This window comes from Odocoileus virginianus, chromosome 2 (assembly GCF_023699985.2).
Source record: "Odocoileus virginianus isolate 20LAN1187 ecotype Illinois chromosome 2, Ovbor_1.2, whole genome shotgun sequence".
Classification (NCBI taxonomy): Eukaryota; Metazoa; Chordata; class Mammalia; order Artiodactyla; family Cervidae; genus Odocoileus; species Odocoileus virginianus.
The window spans coordinates 77984896-78001706 of record NC_069675.1 but is presented as its reverse complement, the minus strand read 5'-3'; the positions used below and the strand labels follow the sequence as shown (position 1 = coordinate 78001706).

The 16811-nt window shown below is 46.6% G+C and overlaps 1 protein-coding gene and 1 pseudogene across 3 annotated transcripts in view; one reads left to right on the top strand and one right to left on the bottom strand.

The window, feature by feature from the left end:
* Positions 1-16811, bottom strand: part of CYRIA (CYFIP related Rac1 interactor A) — a 102349-nt gene that overhangs the window by 31186 nt on the left and 54352 nt on the right. The gene's annotated exons all lie outside the window — the stretch shown is intronic.
* LOC110131193 (protein FAM204A pseudogene) lies at positions 13249-14124 on the top strand (annotated as a pseudogene).

Genomic DNA, 16811 nt, shown 5'->3' with positions numbered 1-16811 from the left:
TGGCACTGTGCTTGGAGCTTTCACATACTTAAATTCACTAAAACCTTATACCAACTCTTTGGGTAGCTACAACTGTCTTCATTTATTGGAAGAAAAAGAGGTTCAGATGGTTAAGTGTATTTCTAAAGACGATAGGAGAATAAAAGATAGAGTCACATTTGAACTTGAGGGTTTGGGATCCCAAAGTCCACATTCTTTTCCCCACAAGAAGGAACGTGGGGCTTCAGACCCCTAGGAGGTCCCTGGTTGAGAACGCTGAGAGTCCATGGTCTGCAGAAAGTGTCTGCAGGATAATACAGTACTGTAGGCCCACGATCCTTTTTCTGGGGACAGTCTACAGTCTGTTAAGATTCCAAAGCAGCCTGTTTCTCACTAGTAATGCTCCATCTACAGGGAAAAACATACTTCTTGAGGAATCCATGCTTTCTTTAGGAAACCATGGGGGGAGGGTAGAGTCTTCCAGAAAAGTTGGCTTCATAGAAGAAGTGAAGTCCACCCAGGCATGAAGGAGCCTGGGAATCTGTAATGGCAGAGAGGAGGTCCCCAGTTGGGGGATGAGGGGTGAGAAGGGAACAGCAGACACAAGTGACTGCTGAAGTCTTCCCCAAACAGAAGGCTTATTCCTCAAGGTTTATTTATTTAATACAATTTTGAAATGGATCTTTACACTTTTTTTTTTCCAAATTAAAGGAGGGCATTTCTCTAGTCTTGGTAGGAGTGTTAACAGTGTCTGTAAAGACAGCCCGCGTGTCTCTGCCAAGGGAGGCTCTCCTGTCTCCGTGGTGATGATTTGGGATGTATACTGGTGTTTTCTGTGACTACTTTCTTGGCTCTCAGCTTAAAACCACTTCCATGGGAGTTGGCTCATAGGCTGCTCAGTAGAAAATGATGACTTTCCTAAAGAAGTCGTTTTCTGCTAACACTTCAGATCCAAAAATGAGAAGAGAAGCAAAACACGCACACAGACACCACACATAGACACACACACACACTCATACATGTGCAATTATTTTTTTGTCCTATTTATAACTCTGCTCTTGTTTGGAAGAAAAAAATAAACAACAGGATTAGCTGTATTCCCAGAGTGTAAAACCAAATAAAATCAACCAGAGGTGATTTTTAAAAAATGAGGCCATCTCTGGTGAGGAAATTTGTTTACTAGAATTAAGACATAGCAGAACGCAAGTGCAGGGCATGGGCATAGCGAATTCTGACCTTTGCCTGTGTGCACCAACATTTCAATGCCCAATTTTCATGATTAAAGAACAAGCACTCAGAAAATTTCTTTTGTAGCTACAACTATTGCAAAGGAGAATTTCTAAGCCAATACCACCTTTCATCAACAAAGAACAGAAAGTGAGAAAAAATAGAGCAATAGCCCTACATGGTTTTATTTGCTACTATTTTTCCTAAGGTTTAAGATGGTAAAGACTCAATGCCTCTACTAGAGGAATGGATTTTCTTAGCATTTTGAGTGAGCCAATCAATACCTTCCAGCATCTACAAATTTTTTAGCATCCCTGGTACAAAAATTTAAGAAATCAAAGACTTAGATTCTTTTATCTATAACTCTGTATTTTGGAGATTAAGAAGTTCTGCTGAGCCTAATATTTTTCTGTAACATAGTTGTTAGCATATAGTGAAAGTGAAAGTGTTAGCTGCTCAGTCATGTCTGACTCTTTGTGACCCCATGACCTGTAGGCCACCACGTGCCTCTCTCCATGGGATTCTCCAAGCAAGAATACTGGAGTGAGTTGCCATGTCCTCCTCCAGGGGATCTTCCCAACCAGGGGATAAAACCCAAGTCTCCTGCATTATAGGCAGATTCTTTACCAGTCTGAACTACTACAAGCCCCAGACAAATCATGAATACACAATGACATGTATTTATATAACATCGTATCTTTGTCAAAGATGTTTCTGGACTCATTTATCCTCAACATGAGCATGTGTCAAAGGCAGGGAAGGTGATATTGGACCCATTTTACAGATGAGAACTTGTGGATCAGGTATAATAAATGTCCTTTTCAAAGTCATCCAGATGGAAGTCCCAAATGTCATCAGAACACATTCCACATTAGAACTGGGGCCATCTTTTTAAAGCTCTTGTTTTACGAAACAGCACTTGCCCCAGGAAATTAGTTCAAAGAAGGGTTCCGAAGAGAGGTGTCCTGACTGTCAATCTCTTGCTCTGTCCACTAATGCAAAAAGTAAATGGGACATTAAGTTCATTTTCTGAAAGACATTGAAATATAAGGTGCAGTGTGTTGCTGCCCCTGGAGAGTTTCTGTTCCATAGCAGAAGGGTCTCCCCAGAACATGCTAAACAGCTACTAAACGAGGACATTTTCATTGGTGATTCATTGCACTGGACATACTTCTCTCCTTCCTTGTCTAGATTATCCTAATTCAGACCCCCAGCAGAGCTTGTCTGCCTCCTACAGAGAGCCCCCAGACTGATCCTCTTAATTCCAGTCTTGTCTCTCCTCCATTCATTTCCAGCTTTCTAAACACAAATCTGACAATGTTCCTTCCTTACTTAATATACTCCCAAGACTCTGCAGGACCCGCTGGATACAAGGCATGCAAATGGGTGCACTGGGTCAGAAAACCTGGCCCCCAGCCTCTGCCGGCTCCCCTGTCTCCTCTCTTCCTCTGGGCCAGTGGGCCCAGCACTCATCACACCCTGCACTTCTCAAAAGCAGCCTACTTTTGTCGCCTCAGGGCCCTTGCCCACATTGCTCCTTCTGTTTACAATTAGAATGACAGCTAACATTTTTAAATGATCTGCAGGCCATAGCAATGAGAGCTTTTCATGTATTATCATATTTTAATTTTCACAACCACCATATGAGGAAGCAACTGTTGCCATCCCAACATTAGAGATACAGAAATAATCTTGGGGATTTAAAAAGTTTCTCAAGCCCCAAAGTCATAGAGCTGAGTCTGGACTCCAATTTCATCTGACCTCTAAGCACTGGCCCTCGACCACTGCCTCCCCGGAATTTCCTTTCAAGTATGAGTTCGGAAATTAGGGCCTTCAGAAGGAACCCCCTAAGTCTTCCCTCCTCTTCGACTCCAGCTCAAAGGAAACAAAACCCACTCCCTTGGGTGAGCTCTCCTCTTTGCCCACCTAACATGCTGTTTTTACTGTCACACGGCCTACAGTGTGGACGGCAATTACATACTTTCTCCCCAGCTCTGAATGTAAGGCCTGCTTGGGCAGGGCTGGTTTTACACCTCTTTGTATGTCCAGCACTTAGCACCAGGGATCAACACACAGTTATCACTGGCAAAGAAATCCTTAAGATTGTCCTGTCCAGTGATTCCAAAGCAAAATGAGGAATAAAGGCTATGGCATGAATCTTGCAGAAAGCTGAAGTTATGCAAACAACTCTAGGCTACTGTGTTTTAATTTACTTTATAAGATGATAGAGATAGTTACATCCTAAATCCCCAATGTTTATTTTGAAATTTTACAGGTTTATGAAATTCTAAAGACTAGAGGTCATTAACCTGGTCAATTACTTGGCCCAGCTGGGGAGCTGAGCTGCTGGTCTCTGCTCTGAGGCTGGTACCTCCAGAGTCATCCTGCGACCTGACTTACTTAGTTTTACCAGAAGTCGGACCTCCTAACTCCAACGGGGCCCCAAGATTTCCCCACCACAGTGGTGGAAAGAAGTCCAGTTCTGGCTTTCGGAGTGTTTCTGGTAACTGGATGTGATTTTAGGAGGGCTATTAAGACAATCTGCTCTTCAACCTGATCAATGAGGCTCACAGTTGGCAAAATCTTGACAACAGCCAGAGTGGCAGCTGATGCCAGCAACAGAAGAGGCCTGCAGGCTCCCCACACCAACCCCCAAAAGTGAGTGACCCCTCTGGCTTGTCTCCCGTGAACCATCCAGGGAGCCATCATAGAGGGGAGAGTACAACCCCGATACATCAACTATTCACACAACTCGGGGATACTTTCTCCTAGTGATCACACAACCCCATCACACACCATTTATACTCCTTGACTATTTTGAATGATAAGCAAAACTGGTTGACCATCAGCCTATACTATATCAGATACAAAATAGGTGGCTTAAAAAACTACTTCTCAACCAAGGGAAAGGTACATTTCCTAAATGTTAGAAGCACCTGTTTTTCTGGGAGGGAAAAATGTACCAATGGAATGCATGGAAGTAGTTCAGCCTATAAATTCCAGGAGCCTGAATCTGCTAAACCAGGTTCGCGATTTTAGATAGCTGGGCTGGGCTGGAATTCCCCGCCCCAGCTGCCACTTCTGCAATGAATTCGTAACGTTTTCTGTTCCATTGCCGAATGTGGTGCCAAGAATCCAACAGATGATTTCATTCCGAGATGAAGGAGGGAAACTAGAGTGAGTCTATTAAGCACTTTCATCTGACAATAAAAATGAGTTAATGGCTAAAATGTGTTTTTGAAACGTTTTAACACCACAAGTAATGGCACTCAAATGGGAAAATGCCTTGAATATTCTCATCCATCATTAATACCATGGTGTCCCTCAAAAGGGCTGGGCATTCCCAGCAGAATATAAGCTGCTAGAGTTGAGTTGAAAGGCAATCCATGGGAATTCTCCAAAAAAATACCCAGAGACCATTACGGAGCTGAACGATTAAGCGCAGGTTTAAAACAGTCCTTTCAATATCTGAGTTCAGTTTTTTAAAATAGACTATTACCTCATCAGAGCTAATTTCCCCATAAACATCAATATTACAGCAGCAAAACGTCTCCAAGAAATGAGGGCAAAATTAGATTCTTTTTTAGGGAATGAAAGTCAATGTGTTCCCCTCTGCCCCAATTTCCAGTACTAGTGAATATGGAAACAATCAACCTGCTTCATTATGGACCGGCCCACCACTGGGGCATCATTAGTGAATTTGTTCCCTTCCACTTGTGAAATCAAGAACCTGGTGATGGGGAGAGTGCTTGATGAGCTTGCCCCTTTGCTAGAAAGAAGGCTGACAGTCGTAGCCCACTCAGTAGTAGTAGTGTTAGTTGTTTAGTTGTGTCCGACTCTTTGCAACCCCAAAGACTGTAGCCCGCCAGGCTTCTCTGCCCACTGGATTCTCCAGGCAAGAATACTGGAGGGGGTTGCCATTTCCTTCTCTAGGGGATCTTCCTGATCCAGGGATCAGATGTGGGTCTCCTGGATTGCAGGCAGATTCGTTACCATCTAAATCACCAGGGAAGCCCACCCAGGTCACTTCCCAATTTCAAAGGGAGAGTGACCCCTGCGGCAGCCCAGGAGGGCCCTGAGCTCCAGTCTTGGAAATGCCGTCCATGTACTGAGTGGTGCTGGGAAAGCTATTTATTCCCTTTCTCAGATGGCTTCGCTTCAGTTCTAGAACCCAAAAGGGAACTCGGGGAAGTTGCCCAAAGTTTGGGCTGCTCTAACGGGCAAATGATTTAGATTAAACAGACTTGAGTTTCTCTTGGATTACAGATCTCCTTTTCCCAGAATTGCTTCTCGGGTACTTAAACCGACAGAAGCCAGGCTCCTGCTGCTCACAGCTGGGGCTGAGGACAAGTCTTGCCCTGTGCGCCGTTGGCCAAGCCCTCCTCCCTGAGATGCTGGAGGACCTCCTTGCGCCCCCTCATCTCTGAGTAGTCCTTCTGCAGTCTCCACTTGCTCCATCTAACCTTTCAGTGTCTGTCTCCAACGATCGTTCTTCACACCTTTTCTCCTGCTCCCAGGTGAGATCCCCTGGACTGTGATTTTCATTCATAAGCAGCAGACTTCTCAACCTGTAGCCCCAAGCTGGACCTCCCTCCTCAACTCCAGGCCAGTAACTCTAAGGGAATTTCCTGCAAGCATAGCAGTTTGGGGAAGGCCCTGATATCCTTAAGTTCTGCTCTTCCCAAATGTCCTCCTCCTTCCTTGTTCAAAGAAAGACCTCATTGCCTAACGAATTATGAGCCAACAACGCGAGTGTCCCTGAGATTTCTGCATCCTCTGCCCGCCTTAAATCCAGTCTCTCAGCAAACTCTATCCAGGAACATTCCACATTGACCTGAGCCCTGACGCTTCTCTAAGCCCTTCTCCTGGTGCAATCTCTCTCCATCATCTTTGGTCACTATCTCAGGCTCTCTCTTGTCTTCCCCCAACCCAACACCGGATATCCCAAGCACCTTGGATTACACAGCAGACTCTGTGCCCATTACAGGAAATGTCCTGTGTAAAATGCACACTGCTGAACTAAATCTCTTCTATTTCTGCAATCTCACAATCTAGCCTAAAAAAAAAAAAAAAAAAAAAAGGCTTTCCCCCCCAGTCCCAGTGTGGCTGGCTCTCACTCCGTAGGCAGCTGGTCCACACAGTTGTGCCGGAGATCTCTTTGCCTCCATACTTCACTGTCAGGTAGTAAAACATGACCTCTCAGATCAGGGCACCATCAGGCATGGTGCTCATAGATGGGGGTCCCTCTGGGAAATGAAAGCCCCCTGAAGAGTCCCACCCCTCCCAGAGTCAGGGACTGACTGATTCGTAAGTCTAGGGTTTCAGACTCTGAACTTTTTAAATGGAGGTTGACCTGTGCACCAAAGGAGACTTTGGAGTTGACTCGAATGTCAAAGCATTAGGGGTATTACCTCCCAGTTCAAATTTATTGAGGGGTTTTAATAGTTTGTAGTGTTGCTCAGTCGTGTCCAACTCTTTGCCACCCCATGGACTACATAGCCCACCAGGCTCCTCTGTCCATGGGATTTTCCAGGCAAGAATATTGGGGTGGGTTGCCATTTCCTCCTCCGGGGAGCTCCCCAGAGATCGAACCCAGGTCTCCTGTGTCTCCTGCATTGCTATTCACTATTCACTGAGCCGTCAGGGAAGCCCTCAGTTGGGGGGAGAGGATGTCAAAAATTACAGAAGTGCCAACAAGTCAATAAAAGCCATTTCATATACTGAAAACCTGAAGAATTGGAAGCCAAGGAAGGGCTGGTGGGATCCATCACATCTCAAGCTCATCCTAAGGGCGGAAAACCTCCTTTGAAATCTCAGAGGCTAGAGGGGCTCTGCTTTGGTCTCCAGTTTCTGAAAGGAGCAAGTGCCTTGATTTCACAGTACCCTTCATTGCAAACCAAAGTAAAGTTTTAAAATAAAATCCTTCGTTTGAACCCCAAGCAAGGGGTGAAGACCATCACTATGAGCTGGGACTGGAAAGGTGGGGTGGGGTAGGAGTGGGGTGTGCTGAGTTCCCGAAGACAGACCCTCTCCTACAGGGAGCTGCTTCTCAAGGTGATACCCTGGCCTGGAGGGATACCGGGTAGCTGGTGAAAGGAGAAAAGCACTTTTGGTGTAAGCACTTCCCATGGTGACTGTCAGAGTTAGATGGGTGCAATTTTTCACCTGGTACTGAAACCTGATCTGAAAAGCTCTTTCAAGTTTCAGCTCCTCGAACATTCTATTTGTCACATCAGAACATAGACGGTGCCCACAGCTCTGGCCTCGTTCTTGCTTCTGTTTTTTTGGCTCATGTTGCTTCCTTTGCCTGTTAACAGTCTTCCCCTCCCCTCTGCCTGTGGAGGTCCTATCTTTCAAGGCCCAAATCAAACATTTCCTCCCAGAAACCTCCTCCCTGACCTCCTGGCCTTGCTGTGAATTCTTTCAAGGGCTGTGTCTTCTTCATCTTCAGAATGTTACCCCACTCTTCCCAGTCCACTCCTCTCCCCCTTCACCCCTCCCCACCCAAACTCCAAGCAGGGGTCGGGCACACAGCCTGTGCACTAATGGCTATTGAAACAGAATGGGAGTTTCCGTAAGGAGTCACTGCATGTCTACAACCATATGACTGTCAGCTGCACACGAGACCAACAGAGGAATTATTGTTCAGTCGCTCAGCCGTGACTGACTCTTTGTGACCCCACGGACTGCAGCAGCACGCCAGGGTTCCCTGTCCTTCAATTTCCTGGAGCTTGCTCAAACTCAAGTCCATTGAGTCAACGATGCCATCCAACCATCTCATCCTCTGTCATCCCCTTCTCAAACAGTAAAGGATCTGTCTACAATGCAGGAGACCTGGGTTCAACCCCTGGGTCAGGAAGATCCCCTGGAGAAGGAAATGGCAACCCACTCCAGTATTCTTGCCTGGAGAATCCCATGGACTGAGGAGCCCGGCAGGCTTCAGTCCATAAGGTCCACGGGGTCGCAAAGGGTCGGACAAGACTAGGTGACTAACAGAGGAATAGGTAGGAGAAAATAAGCATTTCCCAAAACAGAGATATTATGGGGGGCTCGACTCTGTTGTCTTATGATCACAGATGACTTCCAGAATCTGATGAAAAGAAGCCTTCTTAGAAAAATGCACCTATGCTCAGACCTACATGTTTCTTCACATGATTCCAGGAAGTACAGCACACATACTGACACTCAAGAGTAGAAATCTCTTATTTATTTTAAAATCGCCAATTCCATCCTCTAGGCGGCCAGGCCAGAAGACAGTTCCAAGTGCATGGACAGTGGACCATGCTGAAAAAGAAAAGGAGTCTTTTAGTGGCAACCGAACAGACTGGAGACTTTGGGCAAGTCTTGTACTCTTCTGTTTTGGGGGGGATCTCTTTTGTTTGCTTATTTTAAAAATATGTGTTTATTTAGGCTGCACCAGGTTTTCAGTGCTGCATGAGTGCCCTAGTTTCCCTGACCAAGGGATTGAACCTGGGCCCCCCTGCATTGGGAGCGTAGAGTCTTAGCCACTGGACCACCAAGGAAGTCCTAGGTCTTCGACTCTTTTGAATCTGAGCTTTTCTCACCTGTAAAATGCACATCGTAATAGTTCCCAAACTGCCGTTATTGAGTTAGATACTGTACAGAAAGCAACGAGGAAAGCATCCGGCATGCAGCTAGCCTCCAGCAACAAATGGTCGTTTTCTGCACCTCCTGTCTAGCATATGAAAAAAACTGCAACCACAATGCAAACAAGTCATTTCTCTTTTAGCCATAAATTCTGCACGGCTGCTTTGGAGGGAGGGAAGAAAGCGCCTGAGACCACCGCCTCGGCAAGGAGGTGAGGCGGGCGCTGCGCGGCGGCTGCGGGCGCGCTCGCGTGGCGATTAATCATACAAGAGCCCATTTATGACAAACACTGGTCACTCCCTTTGCATGACAAGGCCTATGGGTCCACAGAGGCCCATTATCCAAAAAAAAAAAAAAAAAAATCCAGAGCATTGTGGGCGACGCGGGCGAAGCCGAGTGCACACACACAAGCGGACATTGTGAGGCTGTTTGCACAACCCCGCGGTGCTCCTCGCGGATTTCCTGCCAAGGAGACATTTCCATCTCGCGGAGGCGGCTGCAGACGTTTGCTCATTCAACATGGCTTCGGACTGCCGGCTGCAAGAGCCGGGGGCGTGGCGCCCTCTGCCGGCCGTCCTTGGAACTGCAGCCGGGGAGGGGCGGAGGATAACGCAAGCCATTCTCAGCATTCCATTCAGCCTCTTCTCTCCTTTCCCTTCTTGAGGACAGCGGTGCAACGGGCATGAACTTTGGGGTCTGGAAAGCCTCTAACATGCGCTGCCTGCAGGCCCTTGGACGAGCCCTGTCACCCCTCAGGTCTTATTTTCCTGGGTGGAAAATTCAGCTCTTACTTGGCTATGCGTGCTGAGTCGGTCGTGTCTCCATCTCTGTGACTCCACGGACCGTAGCCCGCCAAGCTCCTCTGTCCATGGGATTTTCCAAGCAAGAATACTGGAGTGGGTTGCCCTTTCCTCCTCCAGGGGATCAAACCTGTATCTGCTGCATCTCCTGCATTAGCCGGTGGATTCTTTACCACTAGTGCCACCTGGGAAGCCCCATTTGGCCGTGGCAAGCTTGAAAGGATATGACAGATACACTCACCCAGTGTGAAAGAAATACCTGTATTCCCCTTCTCCACCTGTCTCCAGTAGGATGGGTACTGTCATCTGATCTCTGGAACTAGGAAAGGAAATCAAGGGTAACGTCTTAGCTTAAACTGTGGCCAGTGCTCAGATGTGTTCAGAGCATGTGACTTATCTTCCTGATGTGTCGTCTCTTTTTTCAAATTGTTCTCCCTTCCTTGTTTTACAGTGTGTGTTCCGTGTTGGCAAGGACAGCCCCGACATGCAGTATTTTACCCAGCATCTGAAAGGCCCCATCTTCCAGACAGGTTTCTCGAAGGTGGGGGGCAAGCTGGCAGAAACTCTGAGCTAAGTTGTCTTTCCCAAAGATAAAAGACTTCTTAAACTGAGCTGTGATGTTGAGCATAGCAACAAGAATATGAAGTTGAGTTTGAACCCCAGCTCAACTATTTATTGGCTGGGTAGTCTTAATCAATGTATTTAACAACATTGACTTACCCTCCCAGAATTGGAGCTTCAATATGAGTAAAACAGAGATGATTTCAACCTCTTCAGGGCTGGTTTTTAGAAATAATGACACAATATATATAAATGGCCAGATGCATAAATGGTAGTTGCCATAATTCCCCAAGGGGCTCAGTGCTAAAGATTCCACCTACAATGCAGAAGCCATAGGAGACTTGGGTTTGATGCCTGGGTCAGGAAGATAACCTGGAGAAGGAAATAGGAACCCACTCCAGTGTTCTTGCCTGAGAAATCCCATGTACAGAGGAGCCTGGTGGTCTACAGTTCATGGGGTCGCAAAGAGTCGGACACAACTGAAGCGACTGAGAACATTATCACTATCGTTATTTTTCTTGTTTTGGTCACTGGTCTTAGTGCTGCCCTCCTGGCCATGAAGAAGAGTTTCCCTTTCTGACACAACTATTAATATCTGATGGCTTAAAATACCATGTTAGAAGATGTATGTTGATGACTTCCAAATTTATAACTGTCACTTTGACCTTGATCCCCTTGTGCCTGAACTCCAGACTCATTTATCTGATTAACTGCTTGACTTCTAACAGACACCTCACATGTCACACATCCAAAATTAAAGTTTTTATTTTTCCCCTAGGAATCTGCCCCCTCTCCAGTCCTTCTTCTCTCAGTATATGGCATTTCCATGTTTTCAGACATTCATTCTAAAAACATCTGTGTCATCCTTGACACCCCATATCTAAGCTAATAAATCCCATCAGCTTTCCTTTTAGGATACAGCTTGAATTTGAACATCTCTCAGACATGAAGGTGTTATCAGAGTCTTAGACCAGCCCACAAGCCATCCCATCTCTTGCCAGGAGTATCATACTCACTTCTTAAAAGATTTCCCAGCTTCTAACCGCTCATAAAATAGATAGCAAGTGGGAATTTGCTGTGTGATAGAGGAAGCTTTACCCAGTGGTCTGTGAAAACCTACAGGGGTAGGATGTATGGCAGAGGCTAACGCAATATTGTAAAGCAATTATCCTCCCATTAAAATTTTTAAAAAATAATTTTTTTTAAGTTTCAGCATGTTACTTCATCGGAAAAGTCCCTTCAATGGCTTCCTGGTTCACTTAGAATTAAATACACAATTCTCATCATAGTCACCAAGGCCTGAGGTGACATTTCCACAAGGTAGTTCATTGCCTGCAATTCTTCATTCCATTGCTGGCTACTCACTGCTTCTGGCCTCTCCCCTTTTCACTCTTGAACTTATCACATGCGTTTCTGACACAGGAGCTTTGCTAATCTTCAGGCCTAGGATGCTTTCCCCCAATATGTCGGCATGGTTTTTCTTTAGGCCTCTGTTCAGGGCTTACTTTTCAGTAGGGCTCAATCTAATCAACCTCTCCAACATCGTACTTCACCTGATTCCCCACTCACTGTTTTTATTTTTCTTTTAAATCTCTATCACCACTGACATATACCCTCCAGCTCCTAGACGAGGGCCTGACACACAATAGGAACTCCATACCGAGAGTGAATGAATGAAGTCATCGGTTCAGAAACACAAGTCCCATGACCCCTTGGAGCTTCTCCTCCCATAGAACGAACGTTTCTTCTGCTAGGCTCATGGAAGGAGAGGCTCTCAGGTCATCTGTTATTTCGGTCAGACAGTTTTTTCTGTTGTTTGTTTTTTGAACTTTTCATTTTGTGTTTGAACCCCAATTAGGGCTTCCCTGATAGCTCAGTTGGTAAAGAATCTGCCTGTAATGTCGGAGATCCCGGTTCGATTCCTGGGTCAGGAAGATCCCCTGGAGAAGGGATAGGCTACCCACTCCAGTATTCTGGGGCTTTCCTTGTGACTCAGCTGGTAAAGAATCTGCCTGCAATGTGGGAGACCTGGGTTCGATCCCTGGGTTGGGAAGATTCCCTGGAGAAGGGAAAAGCTACCCAACTAACAGTGTTGTGATAGTCTCAACAGGTGAACGGTGAAGGGAGTCAGCCATACGTACACAGGTATCCATTCTCTCCCAGACTCCCTTCCCGCCCAGGCTGCCACACATAACACTGAGCAGAGGTCCCTGTGCTGCGCAAAGTCCTTGTTGTTTCCCGTTTTAACTACCGGAGCGTGTACATTAGGTCTCTTATTTGGATAACAAAAAGGGAGAAGCAGCCATTCCGGGGGGTGCGAAAGTGCGTGGTCAGTGAGCCTGGTCCCAGTGAGGAACGGGATGAACCTCTAAAACAGAAACTGTGTTTTGGGGGAGAAGTAGAGGAAGAGACAGTCAGGAGAATCTGCTGAGGACTGATTACGTAGGAGCTCTGAATCCACAAAGCAGAAGCAAGGACAGTCCTGGGAAGAAATGCAGCTTGATGCCCTGAGTGGGTTAGACGGTTACTGTGTAACCCAGGGCCTGAAGGCCGTGGAAGCTACCGTGACTGTGAAAGTGAAAGTCACTCCGTTGTGTCCGACTCTTTGCGACCCCATGGACTATACTGTCCATGGAATTCTCCAGGCCAGAATACTGGAGTGGGTAGCCCACCCACTGGAGTGATAGAGGGAGTCACTGCCTCTCATCCTAATCTCTTTTCAGCCACGTGTTCGCCACGAGACTCAGAGCTAGAGCTGGGGAGTGGGGGCAGTGGGGGCAGTGGGGAGGGTCGCCACCCCCTTCCCACTGCCTCACTCCCCAGCTCTAGCTCTGAGTCTCATCCTCATGGTCTATAGCCCTCTAGGACTGGCTAGATGACCTGGAAAACTCCTCCTTGCTCCAGCATCCTGAGGTTTTAATGCAATGAGAATGTCCAACAATTTCTAAAAATGTATTCAGGCAACCTAAAGTCACACCAGGAGCTAAGTTAATTAGAAACGGAACGGGACTTCCATTTAAGAAAAAGAACTGAGGTCTTAAGATGGCCGCCGGGCGGCACCGTCCGGACCGAAAAGATGTGCAGTGGGCTGCTCCCTCCTGGCCTAAATGAAAGTGATGTTGAATTGAGTTCTGACGATGATACCACGTTAGAGAGCTCTGAACTTAACTCACAAGAGGGCAGAGAAGATGGGACCTGTAAAAAGACAGAGGCCGCAGACGTTCCTCCAGATGGACCAGACGCTGAAGCAGAGGCAAATGTAAATGCGTATGAAGAGTGTCCGTCTGGGATTCCCTTAAATATGTGAAATAAATTTCAAGAATTGCATAAAAAGCATTCTGAACAGAAAACTTCAGCTTCTAGACCCGAAAAGAAAAAAAGAAAACGCTCCAGAAAAGGTAAATTGAAGAATGAAGAAGAATCTCATAGTGAAGAGTCTTCAAGTGAAACCCAGTGGAAGGAGCTTACCCAGTATTTTGGAGTCAATGAGAGGTTTGACCCACCTGTTAAAAGGAAAAAAGTTGAAAAGTTGGGACTTGAAAAGAGGATAGACCAAGCTGTGGAAGAGTGGAACGTTGAGAAGGCCGAGGAACTCAGCAACCAGCTAGCTACTCGAGAGCTTGGTGTAAAAATTGCCAGAGCTATATGCCTGCCACAACTTAGTGACAGCCAAAAAGGAGGCTGAAAATTCACAGGTTGCACGAAAAAAGAAGAAACTTGCCTGGGGATTTGAAGCAAAGAAGAGATGGGAAACCAAAAGCAACATGGGATATATGTGACTTGCCAGAGTTCTTCAAAACCTTTGAGGCTTCACTCGAGTCTTCAATTGCTCAATTTACTAAAAAAGATTTTCCTGCTTATGTTAACTATGTCAGAAAATTGATGGAAATAGAAAAAATAAGCATAAAATTTGGGAGTTGATTATCAAAAAAAAAAAAAAAAAGAAAGAAAAGAAAAAGAACTGCGTGCTGACTGTTCTTCCACAGAGCCTCCCTGGTCTTGGTCCATGGAGCCCTTTGGATTTCCAGCTATTTGGGAAGGATGGTGGGGACAGCTTCCCAACACTGGAGAATGCCACATGCTATCTGGAAATTGGCCACTGCTTCGGACAGAGAGTGCTTCTAGAGTTTACCTCTGAGAAAAAGCAGTAATTCAGAAATCAGGTAGAATGCCTAAATGACCCAAGAGAAATTCTTCTCAAGTCTTTGTGTATTTCTGAAGCATCAGACACCATGATATATGCAAATGCACTAACTACAACTATGAGTTTCCCTAGTAGCTTGGTGGTAAAGAATTCGCCTGCCAATGCAGGAGATGCAAGTTTGATCCCTGGGTTGGGAAGATGCCCTGGAGAAGGAAATGGCAACCCACTTCAGTATCGTTGCCTGGGAAATCACATGGACAGAGGAGCCTGGTGGGCTACAGTCCATGGGGTCACAAAAGAGTCTTGTACACGACTTAGCGACTAAACAACAACTAATTTTCATGCATAGATAAACTGGTTCCCAAAGTACCTAATAAGGAAATGCTTAGGCAGCTGGGTTTCATCTATCACGTATATTCAAAGGTCTGATGTGATCTTTAATTCAAACTTTTTTCCTTTGAAATTCCAGAAGCAACTGACAACCTGCCAGCCCTTGAAGCCCCAATCAGGTCTCACTGCAATGACGATAATAGTAAAATTGCAACATGAAGGGAGTAGGTAGAGGATAATTTGAAAACACCAAAGCTATGTCCACTGACTTTCAAAAAAATTCCAAGAGATGGTGAAATGATGCTGCTAACTGCCGAGACTCTGGAAGTCTACTTACTTTGCCCAGGAAATGGCAGTTGCAACAAGTAATTAATTATTTCAACATTTCTAGAAATTACCGGTAACACTGAAGATTCTGTGTCGTTGGCAAAACTCTGTTGGTTCTGGTGAGTGATCTCTCCACCTACTTTTCACTTCACATGTGACTTGATTCAGCTGATGCCCACCTCCACCCAATCCAACATCCCTCTTCTCCTTTGTCACAAGCTCCCAAGTTAGACCTGACCTCTTCCTTGTTATGGTCCTAATATATATACTCTGTATATCCTGTAAATATTTCTATCAAAATATAATACTCCTATGTGTCTCCTGAGCTTCCTGAAGGCTGGTGTTAATCAGTGGTGTTAATCCAGCCTCCATACCCAGCACAGTCCTTAATAGAGGACAGGAAAGTTGGCACATGGTCAGGGAAGTAAAGGCACAGACATTTGCTCTTCTTAGAGACTAGAGCTCCACGGGCCATGGTCCCTGCAGTGGGCTGGCAGCAGAGAGCAGCCACGTGTAAAGGTGGCTATAAAGGGCTTCCCCTGATGGTCCAGGGGTTAAGAATTCACCTTCCGATGCGGGGGGTGCAGGTTCAATCCCTGGTCGCAAAGCTATCCCACATGCCGTGAGGCCTGCACACTGCAGCTGGAGAGCCCGTGCCTCCTGGAACCCGTGCTGCACAATAGGAGACGCCCACGTGTGCAACGAAGACCCAGTGCAGCCAGTACAGAGAGGGGGCTACAAAGGCTGGAAGGTTCTAGTGATGACCGGTATCTGGGAAGAGGGTGGAAAACAGGAAAGGACTCCTTTGGCTTGGAAGGACCTGGGAGGGCTTCCTGCAGGAGGGGGCTGTGGAGTGGAAGCACTCAATTGTCAGTGGGCCTTTGATGGCTGCGGAGGTCTGGGGTTGGGAGGATGGGAAGCCCCAAGTCCCCCATAGCTGAAATGACATTCTCTGTGGGTAGAGAAGAGAGGCCTTTGGAGTGACAGCTGTGCAGAGGCCCGGCCGTGAGACCCGTTGGCACATCCATCCTCGGGTTATGACGAAGTGGTGGGACCAGTCTTCCTAGGTGGCATTCAAAGCTGCTACAAAGATGGTTCTCTGCCAAGCAAACTTACGTCCACCACCAGCCTGGGGCCGGTGCTGCTGCTGGCGCCGGTCCGGGGCTGGTCCGGGGCTGGTCCGGGGCAGGGGCCTGCCCTCTGCTCCTCTGCCCCTCTGGGAGCCCTCTTCTAGCACCTTCTCTCAGTCTGGCCATTCTTGTCCACCTGTCTGCCTGTCTTCCTAAAGGATGAATCCTTACAGCACAGGGACCAGGACTGACTCATGTTTGAATCCAAAATAGGCCGTTCAGGGAACACGTATTTCCAAATACATGGAAAACTGAGTGGATGGAAGAAGGTGTGGATGCCAAAGTCCGTATCCAAGGACCTCTCACCGGAGTGCCGGCCATCACCTTAGAGCAAGAGGGAAGGAAAGAGGAGGGGCCAGTGGGACAGGAGGGAAATGTGAGCAAGAAGGAGGAATGAATGAAAGGAAGAAAGGGAAGAAGGGAGAAAAGAAAGAAGAAAGGAAGAGGAGAGGGAGGGAAAATCATTCCTCCCACTTTCACATCTAGTCTAATAAAGACGTAACTGGATTCAGACTCCTGGGGGTCTCATCGTAGGTCTGACATTAAAAGAAAGAAAACTTGAGTCATCAGAAGAGCCAAATACAGCCTCAGTGATGCCCAAATTAACTTCTGAAAAAGACATCTCCTCCCGCAGCTAGGAGGAGTTGGCCAGTGAGTCACTTTCACAAAAGGAGACTCGTGGAGCTGTCTCAGCATCACTGCGAA